Genomic DNA, 16,133 nt, shown 5'->3' on the forward strand with positions numbered 1-16,133 from the left:
AAGGTGGCAGCGTGTCAGTTCTGGCAGAAATACCGGAGACCACAGATGCATTTTCCCGCCTGCCCCCGCTGTTCTCTCTGTCTCCCTCCCTCTGGCCTCCTTCATACGGTCTTGGCTTTGATAACACCAGCTGACTCCAGAGAGAGGACAGGCAGCTCAGAGTCGGTGGACATCAGGGAAAGAGCCGGAGGATAACTTTAGAAAATGGTGCCCATTCTCGAATAGTACCAAGTCCTTGAGCTCCTAAGAACAAACAGCGCCGACACTGATCTAGACTTTTAGCAGTTTTTTAAAAGCAGCCTTGCCAACATGCTAAAGGTCCATATTTATTTATTTTCTTTACAGTATTTTTAAAGTGTTCAATGCTCAAAGACCCCCCAGGAACTTTTTTTTTTCTCTTAAGACGGAGTCTTACTCTGTTGCCCAGGCTGGAGTGCAGTGGCGCAATCTGACCTCACTGTAACCTCTGCTTCCCAGGTTCAAGCGATTCTCCTGCCTCTGCCTCCCGAGCAGCTGGGATTACAGGAGTGTGCTACCATGCCAAGCTAATTTTTTTGTATTTTTAGTAGAGAAAGGGTTTCACCATGTTGGCCAGGTTGGTCTCAAACTCCTGGTCTCAAGGGATCCACCCGCCTCGGCCTCCCAGAGTGCTGGGATTATAGGCGTGAGCCACCATGCCCAGCTCCCAGGAACATTGTTTCCAATTAAAAAAAAATCATTAGAAGAAGCCTGATATCAGGCCAGGCATGGTGGCTCACACACCATTGCACTCCAGCCTGGGCAACAAGAGCGGGTCCTGTGGAGGGGATGGATGAAAAAGTCGTTATTACAGACTGATTACACATGGAGAAGCCCATTGGCTAACTCAGAGATGGGTGCTTTGAGGTAGTAGGACACTAGCAGTGTTTTGTCTCATCAGAGAAACTATAATAGAGGGGAAATCCTGGTGGCTGCACCCCCAAAGTTGTATGACCTGCTTGCAAAATATTGTAGGAGAAATCTGGCAAGGACTCCTGGATCTCCCAAGTCCTCAAGCCACTCCATCCCTCCTGAATGCAGGCTCCCCTGGCATGGGTGTCTGCTGTCAGCCCAGCAGGTGCACATTCCATGAGTCCTCCATTCTTAGGGGGGGTGCCTGCCACATTTACCACAAAACTCAGCTTTGGGAGCAAACCAAGCTACAGGACATATATTCCCATGATTTGTGATACTGCAGTTCTGTCCCTGTTCAGTGCTAAAGCAGGTGCTGCTGTCTGTGTGAGCTTATTTGTACCCGTTGTGGCTGACCCTTTCTTTTTCTTTTTTTTTTATTTTGAGACAGAGAGTCTTGAACTGTCGCCCAGGCTGGAGTGTAGTGGCACGATCTCCACTCACTGCAACCTCCTCCTCCTGGGTTCAAGCAATTCTCCTGCTTCAGCCTCCCGAGTAGTTGGGATTACAGGTGCCCGCCACTAAGCCCAGCTAATTTTTTCTTTTTTTAGTAGAGACGTGGTTTCACTATGTTGGCCAGGCTGGTCTTGAACTCCTGATCTCGTGATCTGCCCACCTCAGCCTCCCAAAATGCTGTGATTACAGGTGTGAGCCACCACACCTGGCCGTGGCTGACCCTTTCAAGTGACCATAGTGTGGACTCAGGGAGATGAGTTCCAAGAGGGCTGGACATGGGCTTAAGTGGGATGCCACGGCTCTGACACAACAAACTCCTCCTTAGGGTCCATCCCTGTGCCTCTCAGGCCCTCGGGGCTTCTTTCCTGGTCATGGAGCACATGATCTCTTGCCCTACAAGCAGGGCATACTGGAAGGGCCAGAAAGTTGCTGCTTACAGCTCTCAACCAATAATGGTCAAGGAGTTGATGGATTCATGTCCCAGCAACCTGGCCCTGCATTGAAAGGCATGTTCTCACATCTCCTAGACATCTCCAGTGAGAATGAGCTCCCGTTGCCCACAGTGGGAACTCGCTTGAAAGCACACCCTTTTTTGTTTTTTTGTTGTTGTGGTGTTTTTTTTTGTTTGCTTGTTTGTTTGTTTTTGTTTTTTGAGACGGAGTCTCACTCTGCCGCCATGTTGCCTAGGCTGGTCTCAAACTCCTGGGCTCAAGTGATCCGCCCACCTCAGCCTCCCAAAGTGCTGGGATTACAGATGTAAGCCACTGTGCCTGGCTGGAAGGACACCTTTTATTGATCATCTTCCCTTCCCTGCCTCGCCTCTCTACTCTCTCGCCATTGACTGCTGGGATCACTGCCAAATAAGCTGCTTGCACCCAAATACTCATCTTAGAGTCTGCTTTTGGGGAAAACCCAAACAAAACAAAATGGAGTTAGCTACATAGAACCTATGAAATTGCCACCTATTACCACAGCAAGTTCATATGGTGTAACTAATCATTCTTGGTGCATAAGCTGTATGTATGGAGATGCCAAAGCAACATGTCTGATCTCTGTGAACTCAAACATATCTGTGTTTGTGAGCTACAGACTGTGTGCAGGAACAATTCTATATTTGCTTTTTCATCTGTTTTCCTGTCCTAATGGCAGTGTCCAGCTTGTCATTTTTAATGCTTACTGTACTTGATATTCAATTGTTCTGCTCTACCTTCTATGTAGAGCCAGTTTCATGAATTTGCAACCTGTGCAATCTACAGAGCCCCAGCCTCAAGGAGAGTCCAGAGCTTGATTCAATGCTCTCCTGTTGACATCTTGAAATTCTTAAGAATTTCTGAAGGGGCTCCACTTTTTTTTTTTTTTTTTTGAGATGGAGTCTCACTCTATCACCCAGGCTGGAGTGCAGTGGCATGGTCTCAGCTCACTGCAACCTCCGCCTCCTGAGTTCAGGTGATTCTCCTGCCTCAGCCTCCCAAGTAGCTGGGACTACAGGTGCCCGTCACCATGCCCAGCTAATTTTTGTATTTTTAGTAGAGACAGCGTTTCACCATGTTGGCCAGGCTGGTCTCAAACTCCTGACCTCAAGTGATCCACGCACCTCGGCTTCCCAAAGTGCTGGGATTACAGGCATGAGCCACCGCCCCTGGCCTCACATTTTCACTTTGCAGTAGGCCTGCAAGTTATGTCCATGGTCTTGCCTGCATAATTCAGATGTCCTTTACTTTTGAGCATTTCCCTCACCCATCTTTCCTCTGCTATAAATACAACAGTCAACATTGAGAAAAAGATTATCTAATTGCAAGATTAAAAATTTTTGATGATATACTATGTTAGTGAGAATGGAGGAAACAGGCACTCTCATACACTATTGTCAGGAGTGTTAATAGTTCAGCCCTTTTGTAGTACAATTTGACAATATTTTTCCTAACTGAAAATGCCCATTCCCTTTAATTGAATGATTCCACGAACAGGTTTTTATTGAACACATATACTTCTATGTTTGTTCAAAGAAGTACATGAGGCTGGGTGTGGTGTCTCATGCCTGTAATCCCAGCACTTTGAGAGGCTGAGGCAGGTGGATTGCTTGAGCCTAGGAGTTCAAGACCAGCCATGGCCAACATGGCAAAACCCTGTCTCTAAAAAAAACACAAAAAATTAGCCAGGTGTGCTGGTGCACAACTGTGGTCCCAGCTAGTCGGGAGGCTGAGGTGGGAGGATCACTTGAGCCTAGGAGGCAGAGGTTGCAGTGGGCCAAGACCGTGCCATTGCACTCCAGCCTGGGAGACAGAGTGGGAGCCTGTCCCCCCTGCCCCCACCAAAAAAAAAAGAAAAAGGAAAGAAAGAAAGAACAAGGCAATTTGTTGCAGCACCATTTTAAAAAGCAGTTGATTGAAAATGACCTAAATGAATGTCAACAGGAAACTGATTCAATAGCATATAGAATACCCATGTCATGGAATACTGTGCAACCACTTTAAAAAATGGACTAATGGCCAGGCGCGGTGGCTCAATCCCAGCACTTTGGGAGGCCAAGGCGGGTGGATCACGAGGTCAGGAGATCGAGACTATCCTGGCTACCACGGTGAAACCCCGTCTCTACTAAAAATACAAAAAAAAATAGCCGGGCATGGTGGCGGGTGCCTGTAGTCCCAGCTACGTGGGAGGCTAAGGCAGGAGAATGGCGTGAACCCGGGAGGTGGAGCTTGCAGTGAGCGGAGATTGTGCCACTGCACTCCAGCCTGGGCGACAGAGCAAGACTCCATCTCAAAAAAAAAAAAAAAAAAAAAAAAAAAAAAGACTAATATGTAACTATCTCCAGATATACTGCAAAGTGAAAGAGCAAGGTACAGAATGGGAGCGTAGTAACTTACATTTGTATAAAAAGATGAGGAGAGCTAAAAGCCCTTAACATACACATGGATCAGCTCTGGAAGAATGGATGAGAAGCTGGTATTCCCACTGTTCAGGGGAGGGGAGTTGGGGAATGGGAAACAAAGATACGAGGGCAAAAGATTTTTTTTTCCTATTTATTCTCCTTTTGGGTGTCTGAAATTTCTCTCTTCTTTTTTTCCTGTGAACATTTAAAAAATCAGCTTTAAGCATTTAATACTTAAAAATGTAAAGAAAAAAAAGCAAGCAAGCTAATAGGATGCCAAGCAGCCCTTCTGCTCTGACTCCAAGCTTCTGGTCTGGAATGGCCAGGACTAAAGAGCTATTTGAACTCATTTCTGGATTGTGTCACATTGTCTTCTCTCCCCTGGGGCTGTCATCATAAGGCCCCAATGCTTTGAAATTTAGAGTGAAAGAAAAGTTCTTTATTTCTCTTGATGAACTTGTATATTTTCTCTGTTTTGAAAATAAGAAGTATGCATTGGGAAAGGGGACTTTGGAAACAACAACGACAACAACAAAATAAGAACATAAAGTAACAGTGTCTTCTTTCCCTGCTTTGGCTACCAGGAAGCTCACAGACCAAACTCAATTATATGTTAGCTGCCTGGGCTACATGTTAAATGCTTTTATTTCCGTAGAAAAATTTGATTTTCTATGTCTATTTCATGGTCTTTGAATTTGCTTCTCTATTCATATTTAAATTATGATTGATTTTATTGCATATGGGCTAAAAAAAAAATTTGGATTTTCAACTGATGTTTTGTGCTCTCCCTACATTTCTTTGTCCCCCTTCCCCATCCCTACCCTCATTCATTCAAGACCAGGTGGCATCTTTGCCTCAGGGAAGGGATGTCACAGTAGAAGGATGAAAAAAATATTTTGAGTTTCAAAGCCCAAACCCTGAGGGACTTTGGGCCTAAGCAACAGATTTGGGAGAGGAGGGATGGAGTCAGATGGAGAAAAGCAGGCTGAAGCTTCCCAGACCGGAGGAGAAGGGAGCAAAAGGAAATCGAGAGTGAGGGAACAGCAGAAAACCAGCACTGCAGAGAGACATCTGTCCCAGAGGGAGCCTGTGCCCTGCTTCCCACTCAGTGCACAAGGACAACACCACACCCGTGGCAGAACGGCTGCGTGGTTAGACAGATGGGCCTGAGACCACCTCCCAGAGCTTCCTGCACCCCAGAGGGCACAGGGACTATGCAAAATGACTCCCATATGCCCGGGGAGGGGGGAGTCTGGAGGCGCTTGGAGAGCATATCCGGAGGGCCCTTCTGCTTGAGAAAGGAAGCTGTGTGGCAGCCTCCTTCAGGAACCCAGATCAAGGCCAGATGTTGGTCTTCACCCCAGATGCCGGGATACATGGACAGTGGCTGATGAAGAGGACAGGTGTCTGGCTTGCCTTGATGCCTTGTAGCCCTGCAGAATGGAGATCAATCCAGGAAAACCCAAAGGTCAACTTTCTGTCATTTGTCAGTATGTTGCTCTTAAAAGAAACTGAGTCTTATTATAGAGAAATCGTTATACATCTTGTAAACCTGAGTTTGCAAATGTTGATACTCGGAGCCCCTCAATGGAATGAAATGGAGAAGCAAAATTTTTTAAGTAGCAAAGTGCCTTGTCCAAACATTAGTCTTTTCCAGAGACTTCTATAAGAGGGAACCCCAGGACAGACTGCCCCCTTAGGATCCCGGGGACGGTTTTTCTGATAAGGATACGATTTCTCTGCTAGGGACACAACTACATCTCCCTCCCACATTCTGAAGGGCCAGGAAGCCTTTGCCACGCTTGGTGCTTCTTCCTCCATCAAATGCTTTCTGAATCAACTGGATCTGCCACTGAGCACAGTAAGGCGGATGATCTGGAAGCTTTCCAGGTGCTTTAGGAAAGAAGCGGCATTTCAGCCACGGTTTTTGGCCTTCATAATCAATGTCAGCCTCTAATGCTGTCTGGAATAGCAGATGAGTGCCTGTCTGACCCGGAAACCTTTTGTTCGCCGCGCCCCCCAGCTTTGTTACTCGCTGATGGAGGCTGGTTTTGTCATCTGCCGTAGCTGTCTTACCGGTCTGACCGTTCCTTTACCTGTCCTTCAAATGAGCAGAAGAATAATTTCTTCGTGGGGGACTGATGCTGAGCAGATGTTCACAGAGCCCCAGAGGATCACCGTGACAGGTCCCTCAGTAGGACTGAGATTGTGGTTATGTAATAATTTTTCCTTCTCATTTTGATTAAAAAAATGATGCATGCGCATCTCTGAGCGCAAATGTGTCAATGCTAATTGGACATGCGCATTCGAGACGGCTCCATACGGAACGGAATGGGACCGTGGCCCCGAAGCAACACTCCCTCCCAGCACCATATTACGCAAACAAAATGATTCAGGGGAAGAATTCCTCCATTAAAAAGAATTTGAGGTGTCCCTGATCTTTGGGTGCCAAACATTGTGGCGAAGGGCTCCGCCGGCCCCTACAGACGCGAACTTGGTGCCGTAGTCTCGAGTGCCCTCTGCCGTAACTTGGGAAACCAGCGCTTCTTTAGGGAGCCAGCCATGTCTCCTGCAAGGAAGGAAAATGAACTACGCTTTATTTCTCAAAAGTTTCCGCCAGAATCTGGCCTTCCTGCTGTTTCGAGTTATTTGGGTTGGGGGCCAGGCTCCCTCAAAGCCTGGAGTGTCCCGTTAAGTCAGCCTCAATGTTCACCCCAAAGATGGAACTGGGGCGTCTTGGAACAAAAAAAGGAAACTGACCAAAATACGATGACTCTCGGGATTGAAATAGAGCGCCACGATATTTTGGAGACATCTTCTGAGAGTATAATCTGGGTCTGATTTTATACAACCTCAAGCTGTTGTGTTCTGAGCATTATTTATTCATTTTAACGTTCACTCGAATTTTGTTTTTTTGCCCATCAAGCAATGAAAAGCTTAGATCTGGCCCAAAATGTGGAGGTCTTCACTGGGTTTGTCTGTGCCTTTCTTTCACACCTCAGTATGGCTTAAAGACCAAATGTTCATTTACTCTGTAAGTGAAAAGGATATTTGCCCATTAATTTCAACTCCAGCGCTCAAGCCCCGTATAAGACACAGTTAATATGATCTCACTTTGGATGACACTCGGAGGAGCAGGAAGACAATTTGTGGGGGGAAAGGAATAAGAGGCAGCGCACATTTAACAGGAATGTTAATATTTACTGGTCGCTGTGCTCGATATCTGGAAGGCGGCACAGTCACTAAGTAGGGATTACATCTTCAATTAAGTAGTGGTGGCGGGGGACTTAGCGATGTTTCACAGAGGGAAACTGCCGGAATCATACTTTAAGGAGAATAATTTTTTTAAAAGCTACAAAAAAAATTGAAAGAAAAGCCTGAGGGAAAAAAATAGAGGGAACATTTCTGTTTAGGGAATCCTAATATTTTGGCTGAACACATTATGTAAAATTAAATACTATTTTAAACCTAGGAGATATAATATCTAATTAAGTTTTTGTGGTTGATGGGCTTAGAGAGGATTGTGAATGTTACATCCATTGAACTGAAAGAAGTAGAAAAATTAAATAACACTGTTCTATAGTGACTTTCACCCAGACATACAAGCAGACTTCCATATTCCACTATTACTCTGCCCTACCTACAGCTCACTGAAGACATGAAAGAGAAAATGAGAATGAGCACAGTGATCTCGTTAAGGCTTGTAACGACCCCAAGGAGCAGAGACCAAGAGTTGTCAGCCCCATTTCCAAGCAGCAACCATGGGCTCCCAGTGAACAAGGGACTTGCATCTGGGGTTATCCAGTGAGTCAGGGTGGAGAGAGAACAGAACCACCACCTTCCTGCTGCATCTGGAACTTCTGTCCCAGCATGCCCTGTGCTCCCCAGCAAGAAGAATGTCACACTGGCGAAGTAGAGGCTTCGGTTCCTGACCAGAGTTATCAGGGAGCACCAACATTTTAAGACTTTTTGGAGTTTTAGGAGAATTTCAATGTAACGTATGTGGTGACAGGAGATGGAAGATAGTTTTAAAAGGATATTGACTTCTAAGATTAATTATTACATGACGGCATTTTCAAGTAACTCTATACAATAATTTTTTTTTTTTTTTGAGATGGAGTCTCGCTCTGTCGCCAGGCTGGAGTGCCGTGGTGCAATCTCAGCTCACTGCAACCTCCGCCTCCTGGATTCAAGTGATTCTCCTGCCTCAGCCTCCCGAGTAGCTGGGACTACAGGTGCGCACCACCACACCCAGCTAATTTTTTGTATTTTTAATAAAGATGGGGTTTCGCCATGTTGGCCAGGCTGGTCTTGAACTCTTGGCTGCAAGTGATCTGCCCACCTTGGCCTCCCAAAGTACTGGGATTACAGACGTGAGCCACCACGCCCGGCTACAATAATTTTTAAAGGTAGAAAATCAAGCCTGGGTGTGGTGGCTCACATCTGTAATCCCAGCACTTTGGGAGGCCAAGGGAGGCGGATCACTTGAGGCCAGGAGTTTGAGACCGGCCTGGCCAACATGAGGAAACCCCATCTCTACTAAAAATACAGAAATTAGCCAGGCACAGTGGCACACACTTGTAGTCCCAGCTATTCAGGAGGCTGAGGCAGGAGAATAGCTTGAACCCAGGAGGTGAAGGTTGCAGTGAGCCAAGATCTGCTACTGCACTCCAGCCTGGGCCACAGAGCAAGACTCTGTCCCAAAAGAAAGAAAAGAAAATCAATCCCAGCACTTTGGGAGGCCAAGGTGGGCGAATCACGAGGTCAGGAGATCGAGACCATCCTGGCTAACACGGTGAAACCCCGTCTCTACTAAAAATAAAAAAAAATTAGCCAGGTGCGGTAGCATGCGCCTGTAATCCCAGCTACTCGGGAGGCCGAGGCAGGAGAATCACTTGAGCCCGGGAGGCAGAGGTTGCAGTGAGCCCAGATCGTGCCACTGCACTCCAGCCTGGGTGACAGAGCAAGACTCTGTCTCAAAAAAAAAAAAAAAAAAAGACAAGAGATAGCTACGCGATTTTTGGTGGGCAATTTTTAAAAACTTAGCTTGAATAGGGAGCCTTCTCAAACCGCATAAAACTGAAATACGGTACCCACAGATACCAAAAGGCAACATATACAAAGGCAATCTTCCAAGCACAAAGACTGAATGTTTCAATCATATTTCATTGTTTTCTCCCTTTAAAATTTTATTGTTAGAGATATACAATAAAAGAACTAAAGACCACTTTAAAAAGTTTAATAATACCTATTCTGTCTATAGTTCCCCACATAAATTAAGCAGGGTCATATTTCATATTTGAGGGGAATAAAAGAACTTCCAGGACATCTTCATATAGAGCTGAGAAAAATTTGGTGAGAAGGCTCTTTGAAATTAGAATATTCAAATTATAATTTGATAATAAGAAAGTATTTTAAATAATTAAAAATGAGAAATGAGCTTCAAGAAGTTGCTCTATGGTGGTCATTTTTGTTTCAATTGCTACAAGCAAGAAGTAGTTTTAAAAATAAATCACCAGGGCACAGCAAGTATTTCTGACAGGCACTTGCAGGCAGGATTTTATAAATTCCAATCATTTAACAAATTGCACCATTAAAAGTCATAATAGGTCTAAAAGCCATTCTTAAAAGAACTTACTAAGTAATTTGACCTACATAATCATCTTGTTAAATTCATTTGACATCATGAGACAGTTAGTGAAATATGCATAGTACATTATATTAAAGAAAAAAGTACCCTTCAATTGGTATCTGATTGCACTTTGCAATTGCAGCTATTAGTTGTCTATAAAACTCCTAGACATGATTTGATTTGATTTTATTACTGTTATATCATTTTACTTTGTAACATATAGGGGTGGAGATTACAGGTCTTCGATTGCTTACTAGGAAATATTTAACGAAGGATGTTTTATTTATTAGCATAAAGAGACACAGTGGATTATTGGGTGATTAAAGTGACGATAAGGCTGCTGTACTTGTCAAAAATATAGCCCTAATTCAATAGCAAGGCGACAGAGAGTCTATGAGCTGATCTATGCCTAAGCAAACTGACTCTGAAAGCAGGACATTGCCCTCTTAAGAGGATCTTTGTAAATTTCTATAATTGCACATTATCAAAAACAAACAGCAGCGATAGCAAACCCACAGAGTGAGTTCTCAATTGGAAGTTTACTTTCTATCTGCCAAGAGCCCCTACTTTTTATCTTTTGCATTCCTAACATCTCAAATCAATAATAGAGAATGATACTTAATGTTACTAATCTTTGTGGCAAACACTTTTTTTTTTTTTTTTGAGACGGAGTTTCGCTCTTGTCGCCCAGGCTGGAGTGCAATGGTGTGGTCTCAGCTCACTGCAACCTCCACCTCCCGGGTTCAAGCAATTCTCCTGCCTCAGCCTCCCGAGTAGCTGGGATTACAGGTGTCGGCCACCATGCCCGGCTAATTTTTGTATTTTTAGTAGAGACGGGGTTTCACCATGTTTGTTGGCCAGGCTGGTCTCGAGCTCCTGACCTCAGGTGATACACCTGCCTTGGCCTCCCAGAGTGCTGGGATTACAGACATGAGCCACCGTGCCCAGCCGGAAACATAATATTTTTATAAGAAGTAAATTGAAAAGAAAATGAAATAAATGGAGCAAAGGAAGAAAGGAACTAGCATTTATTGAGTGCTTTCTGTGTACCAGGCACTGTTCTAAGTGTTTCATCAGTACTATCAGGCTATCTTTTCCTTTTTTTTTTTTTTTTTTTTTTTTTAGACAGAGTATCACTCTGTCATTCAGGCTGGAGTACAGTGGCATGATCTCAGCTCACCACAGCCTTGACCCTCTGGGCTCAAGTGATCCTCCCACCTCAGTCTCCCAAGTAGCTGGGACCACATGCATGAGCCACCACACCTGGCTAATTTTTTTTAACGTTTGTAGAGATGGGGTTCTCCTTGTGTTGCCCAGGCTGGTCTCAAACTCCAGGGCTCAAGCAATCCTCCTACCTCCCAGCTTCCCAAAGTGCTGGGATTACAAGCATGAGCCACCATGCCTGGTCATAAAAAAAAAAAATTATTTTTAAATGTTGAATTGGCACCTATTCACTATTTGTCCTTTGTTTTCCTTCGGTTCATGCCATTTAAGTCCTACAAGTAGCTTGTATCACCAGGACTACTTTGCTTCACCTGATTGTGAGGAAAAACTTGCTATCACTTGACAATTAACATGTTTACTGCAATCACAATGTCTATATTTCATCTATTCTTAACTCTTAAAAAGGATCAGAATTGGGCAGGGTGTGGTGGCTCATGCCTGTAATCCCAGCACTTTGGGAGGCCGAGGCGGGCGGATCACAAGGTCAGGAGATCGAGACCATCCTGGCTAACACGGTGAAACCCCGTCTCTACTGAAAATACAAAAATTAGCCGGGCATGGTGGCGGGCGCCTGTAGTCCCAGCTACTCGGGAGGCTGAGGCAGGAGAATGGCATGAACCCGGGAGGCAGAGCTTGCAGTGAGCCGAGATCGTGCCACTGCACTCCAGCGTGGGCTACAGAGCGAGACTCTGTCTCAAAAAAAAAAAAAAAAAATCAGAATTGTACTCTGTGTGTATGTGTATAATGTGGCATACAATATGTTTTCCCTAAAATATCAGCTCTGTGCTGACTCCTGTGAATTTAAAGAACTCTTATAAGATTATAAACTACAATCATGTGGTCATGTAAATCATTAATTTGTTCTTTAATATGTGTTATTTGTCTTATTTGCATTTCAGGACACAGTGATATTTCAAGGTAAAATATTACAGATTCTGTTTTATTTCAGGTTATAAGCCAAGATATGGTGTAGACCCTTTCTCAATTATTTTACTATGTTTTAAGCTGAAATCCACCCAGCATATCACAAACCTTTCCTGTGCTTTAGGACTTTAGATTGACAGCGCCCTCTGCTGTAACTCTGAGTTTGTCACACTATTCTAAAGCTCACTAAGAGTCAGCACGGAGACAGACACATCCCTGCTGAAACGGATCTCCAGGTCAGGATCAGCTCCTCAGCTTTTCGGGTTTGAACCCAAATACTGACAGTAACTCAAATCCGAGCAGGCTCTGGGGACCAGTGTTCACTGACTGACTGCCAGGATTTTTCTTTCCATCCCACCCTCTCCCCTGAGTTCCTGGGCGCCTGCATTCAGACCCTTAGACGATATATAATGGGCATTTTAAATTTAGCACTTCCCAACCCCACCTCTTGACTCCACCACTCTCAGCCCAAGTGTGACTTAACTCCTGGCCTTCCTGTACCCATTTATGGCTCGCCACTCACTCAGTGGCTCAGGCCCCAGCGCTGGGAGTTCTCTGACTTACCTCACCTGGCACATAGGAGGCCCTTTATAAATATCTACTGCATGGGCCAGGCGCGGTGGCTCACGCCTGTAATCCAGCACTTTGGGAGGCCGAGGCGGGCGGATCACCTGAGGTCAGGAGTTCGAGACATGGAGAAACCCCGTCTCTGCTAAAAATACAAAATTAGCCAGGCGTGGTGGCGCATGCCTGTAATCTCAGCTACTCGGGAGGCTGAGGCATGAGAATCACTTGAACCCAGAATGTGGAGGTTGCAGTGAGCCGAGATTGCACCCTGCACTCCAGCCTGGGCAACAGAGTGAGACTCTGTCTCGGGAAAAAAAAAAAAGTTGGTCCTGCATTCGCTTAGGAGAAAATAGTTGGTTTAAGCAAAATCCTAAATTAATTCTAAATTTCTAGCCAGGCATAGTGGTTAACGTTTGTAATCCCAGCACTCTGGGAGGCCAAGTGGGAGGATAGCTTGAGCCTGGGAGTTTGAGGCTGCAATGAGCCATGATTGTACCACTGCACTCCAGCCTGGTTGACAGAGAGAGAGCCTGTCAAAATAATAAATAAATAAACAAATAAATAAGGCTGGGAGCTCATGCCTGTAATCCCAGCACTTTGGGAGGCCGAGGCAGGGGGATCACTTGAGGTCAGGAGTTTGAGACCAGCCTGGTCAACATGGTGAAACCCCGTTTCTACCAAAAATACAAAAATTAGCCGGGCGTGGTGGCAGGTGCCGGTAATCCCAGCTACTTGGGAGGCTGAGGCAGGAGAATTGCTTGAACCCAGGAGGTGGAGGTTGCAGTGAGCTGGGATCGCACCTCTGCACTCCAGCCTGAGTGACAGAGTGAGACTCTCTCTCAAAAAAACAAATAAATAAAAATTTAAAATGAAATAAATAAATTTCTAATTAATTCTAAATTTCTAAATTATATTGGCTAGTTCAATAGTTCAATTTAGGGCTGGGCACAGTGGCTCACAGTACTGTAATCTCAGTACTTTGGGAGGCTGAGGCAGGTGGATTGCTTGAGCCCAGGAGTTTGAGACCAGCCTGGGCAACAAAGGGAAACCCTGTCTCTACAATAAATACAAAAATTAGCTGGGCATGGTGCACGCCTGTAGTCCCAGCTACTTGAGAGACTGAGGTGGGAGAATTGCCTGAGCTTGGGAGGTTGAGGCTGCAGTGAGCCATAAGCCATGTCACTGCGCTCCAGCATGGGTGTCAGAGTGAGACCCTGTCTCAAAAAAAAAAAAAAAAAGAATTTAATTTAAACAGACACTCTTTGGACTGGGCACGGTGGGTCACGTCTGTAATCCCAGCACTTTGGGGGGCCGAGGAGGGTGGATCACTTGAGGTCAAGAGTTCCAGATCAGCCTGACCAACATGGTGAAACCCCGACTCTACTAAAAATACAAAATTAGCCGGGCTTGGTGGCGCATGCTTGTAATCCCAGCTACTTGGGAAGCTCAGGCAGGAGGATCGCTTGAACCCAGGAGGCAGAGGTTGTAGCAAGCTGAGATCACACCATTACACTCCAGCCTGGGCAACAAGAATGAGACTCCATCTCAAAAAAAAAAAAAAAATACATAAACAGATACTCTTTGATTTAAAATATACACCAATAATACACATTTTACATTTTGACATGTATAATTCAAAAAATTAACAGGCTAATCCCACTACTCAGAGATAACTTTTATTTATTGATTTATTTATTTTGAGACAGAGTTTTGTTCTTGTTGCCCAGGCTGGAGTGCAATGGTGTGGTCTCGCCACTGCAACCTCTGCCTCCTGGGTTCAAGCGATTCTCGTGCCTCAGCTTCCTGAGTAGCTGGGATTACAGGTGCCCGCTACCACGCCCAGCTAATTTTTTTGCATTTTTAGTAGAGACAGGGTTTCACCATGTTGGCCAGGCTGGTCTCAAACTCCTGACCTCAGGTGATCCGCCCACCTCGGCCTCCCAAAGTGCTGGTATTACAGGCATAAGCCATCGCACCCATCCTTTTTTTTTTTTAAGACTTGTTTTATTTTAATGGCTGATCTATGTAATCACAGAGGCCAGTATGTACAGACAAAGGGGGAGCTTTTGTTTCTTCATCTCTTCGTCCTTCGACAAAGTGTTGATGATCCCCTCCTTCTTGGCCTGGAGGCACTCTTCACGTTGCTTTCGTGCTTCCTTGGTCTTAGGCCTGCAGGCCTCAGCCTGGTCAGCCAGGAGCTTCTTGCAGGCCTTGTCTTGCCTTCAGCTTGTGGATGTGTTCCATGAGAATCTGCTTGTCTTTGAACACACTCTCCTTCACCTTCAGGTACAGGCTGTGATACATGTGGCGATTGATCTTCTTAGATTCACGGTATCTTCTGAGCAGCGGGCGCAGAATCCTCATTCTCCTCACCACGTGACCTTCTCTGGCATTGGGGCATTGGCTGTACCCTTTCGCTTACCCGTGCCCATGTGCCTGCCCTTCCGGTGGGCCAAGGTGTTTTTCCGGCATTGAGCCTGGGAATGGACAGTCACAGGCTTACAGATAATCAGCCCATCTTTGATCAGCTTCCGGATCTGCTGTTGGGAGTTGGCACTGGCGATTTCATTGGCCTCATTGGGGTCCAACCAGACCTTCTTCTTGCCATAGCGGAGGACACTAGCGGCAGGCCTCTTCTGAAGCCCGAGCATGCTCATGGCTGCAGCCGCAGCAGCGGAGAGAGAGATAACTTTTAGTAACATTTTGGTGTTTTCTTAAACATAGACTTTATTCTTTACTTGTTTGTGTGTGTGTTCCTCCCATAAGAGCCCTGGGCTGGCTCACACTGCGGCCTTCTCTCTGGCCACTTCCCTCTTGTCACCATCTTCTTCTAGCTTTATTGAGGTATAACTGACAAATAAAAAGTTGTTGGTATTTGAGGTATGCAACCTGATGTTTCAGATGCTTGATATTCACAATGGTATCATTGTGAATGGTACCACAGTCAAACTAATTCACATACCGTGTGTGTGTGTGTATTGAGAGCATAAGTATACCATACAGCATTGTTAACTATCATCACCATGCTGTACATCACGACTTATTCCAGAATTATTCATCCTGCAGAACTGAAGCTTTGTACCTTTGACCAGCGTCACTCGGTTACTACCATCTCCCCAAACCCTGGCAACCACCTCTACCACCTCTACTCCATGCCTCTATGAATTCCACTGCTTTAGAGCCCACATGTAAGTGAGGCCATGCGCTTTGTCTTTTTGTGCCTGGCTTATTTCACTTAGCATAATGTCCTCTAGGTTCATCCATGTTGCTGCAAATGGCAGAATTTTCTTCTTTTTAAAGGGTGAATAATATTCCATTATATGAATACACACACATATGTACACTGTATATATGTATACATATATACATACATATATACACATACATATCTACACACACACACACACCTATCACATTTTATCTGTCCATCCTTCCGTGGACATCTAGGCTGTTTTCGCATCTTGGCTATTGTGAATAATGCTGCAATAAACATGGCAGTGCAGACATTTCTTCAAGATACTGATTTCA

At 45.2% G+C, this 16,133-nt stretch overlaps 1 pseudogene; it reads right to left on the reverse strand.

The window, feature by feature from the left end:
• Positions 1-12,418: 12,418 nt before the first annotated feature.
• Positions 12,419-15,343, reverse strand: LOC100992265 (large ribosomal subunit protein eL19-like; annotated as a pseudogene).
• Positions 15,344-16,133: the final 790 nt, after the last annotated feature.

The sequence above is a fragment of the Pan paniscus genome, chromosome 4, assembly GCF_029289425.2.
Source record: "Pan paniscus chromosome 4, NHGRI_mPanPan1-v2.0_pri, whole genome shotgun sequence".
In the NCBI taxonomy this organism is placed as follows: Eukaryota; Metazoa; Chordata; class Mammalia; order Primates; family Hominidae; genus Pan; species Pan paniscus.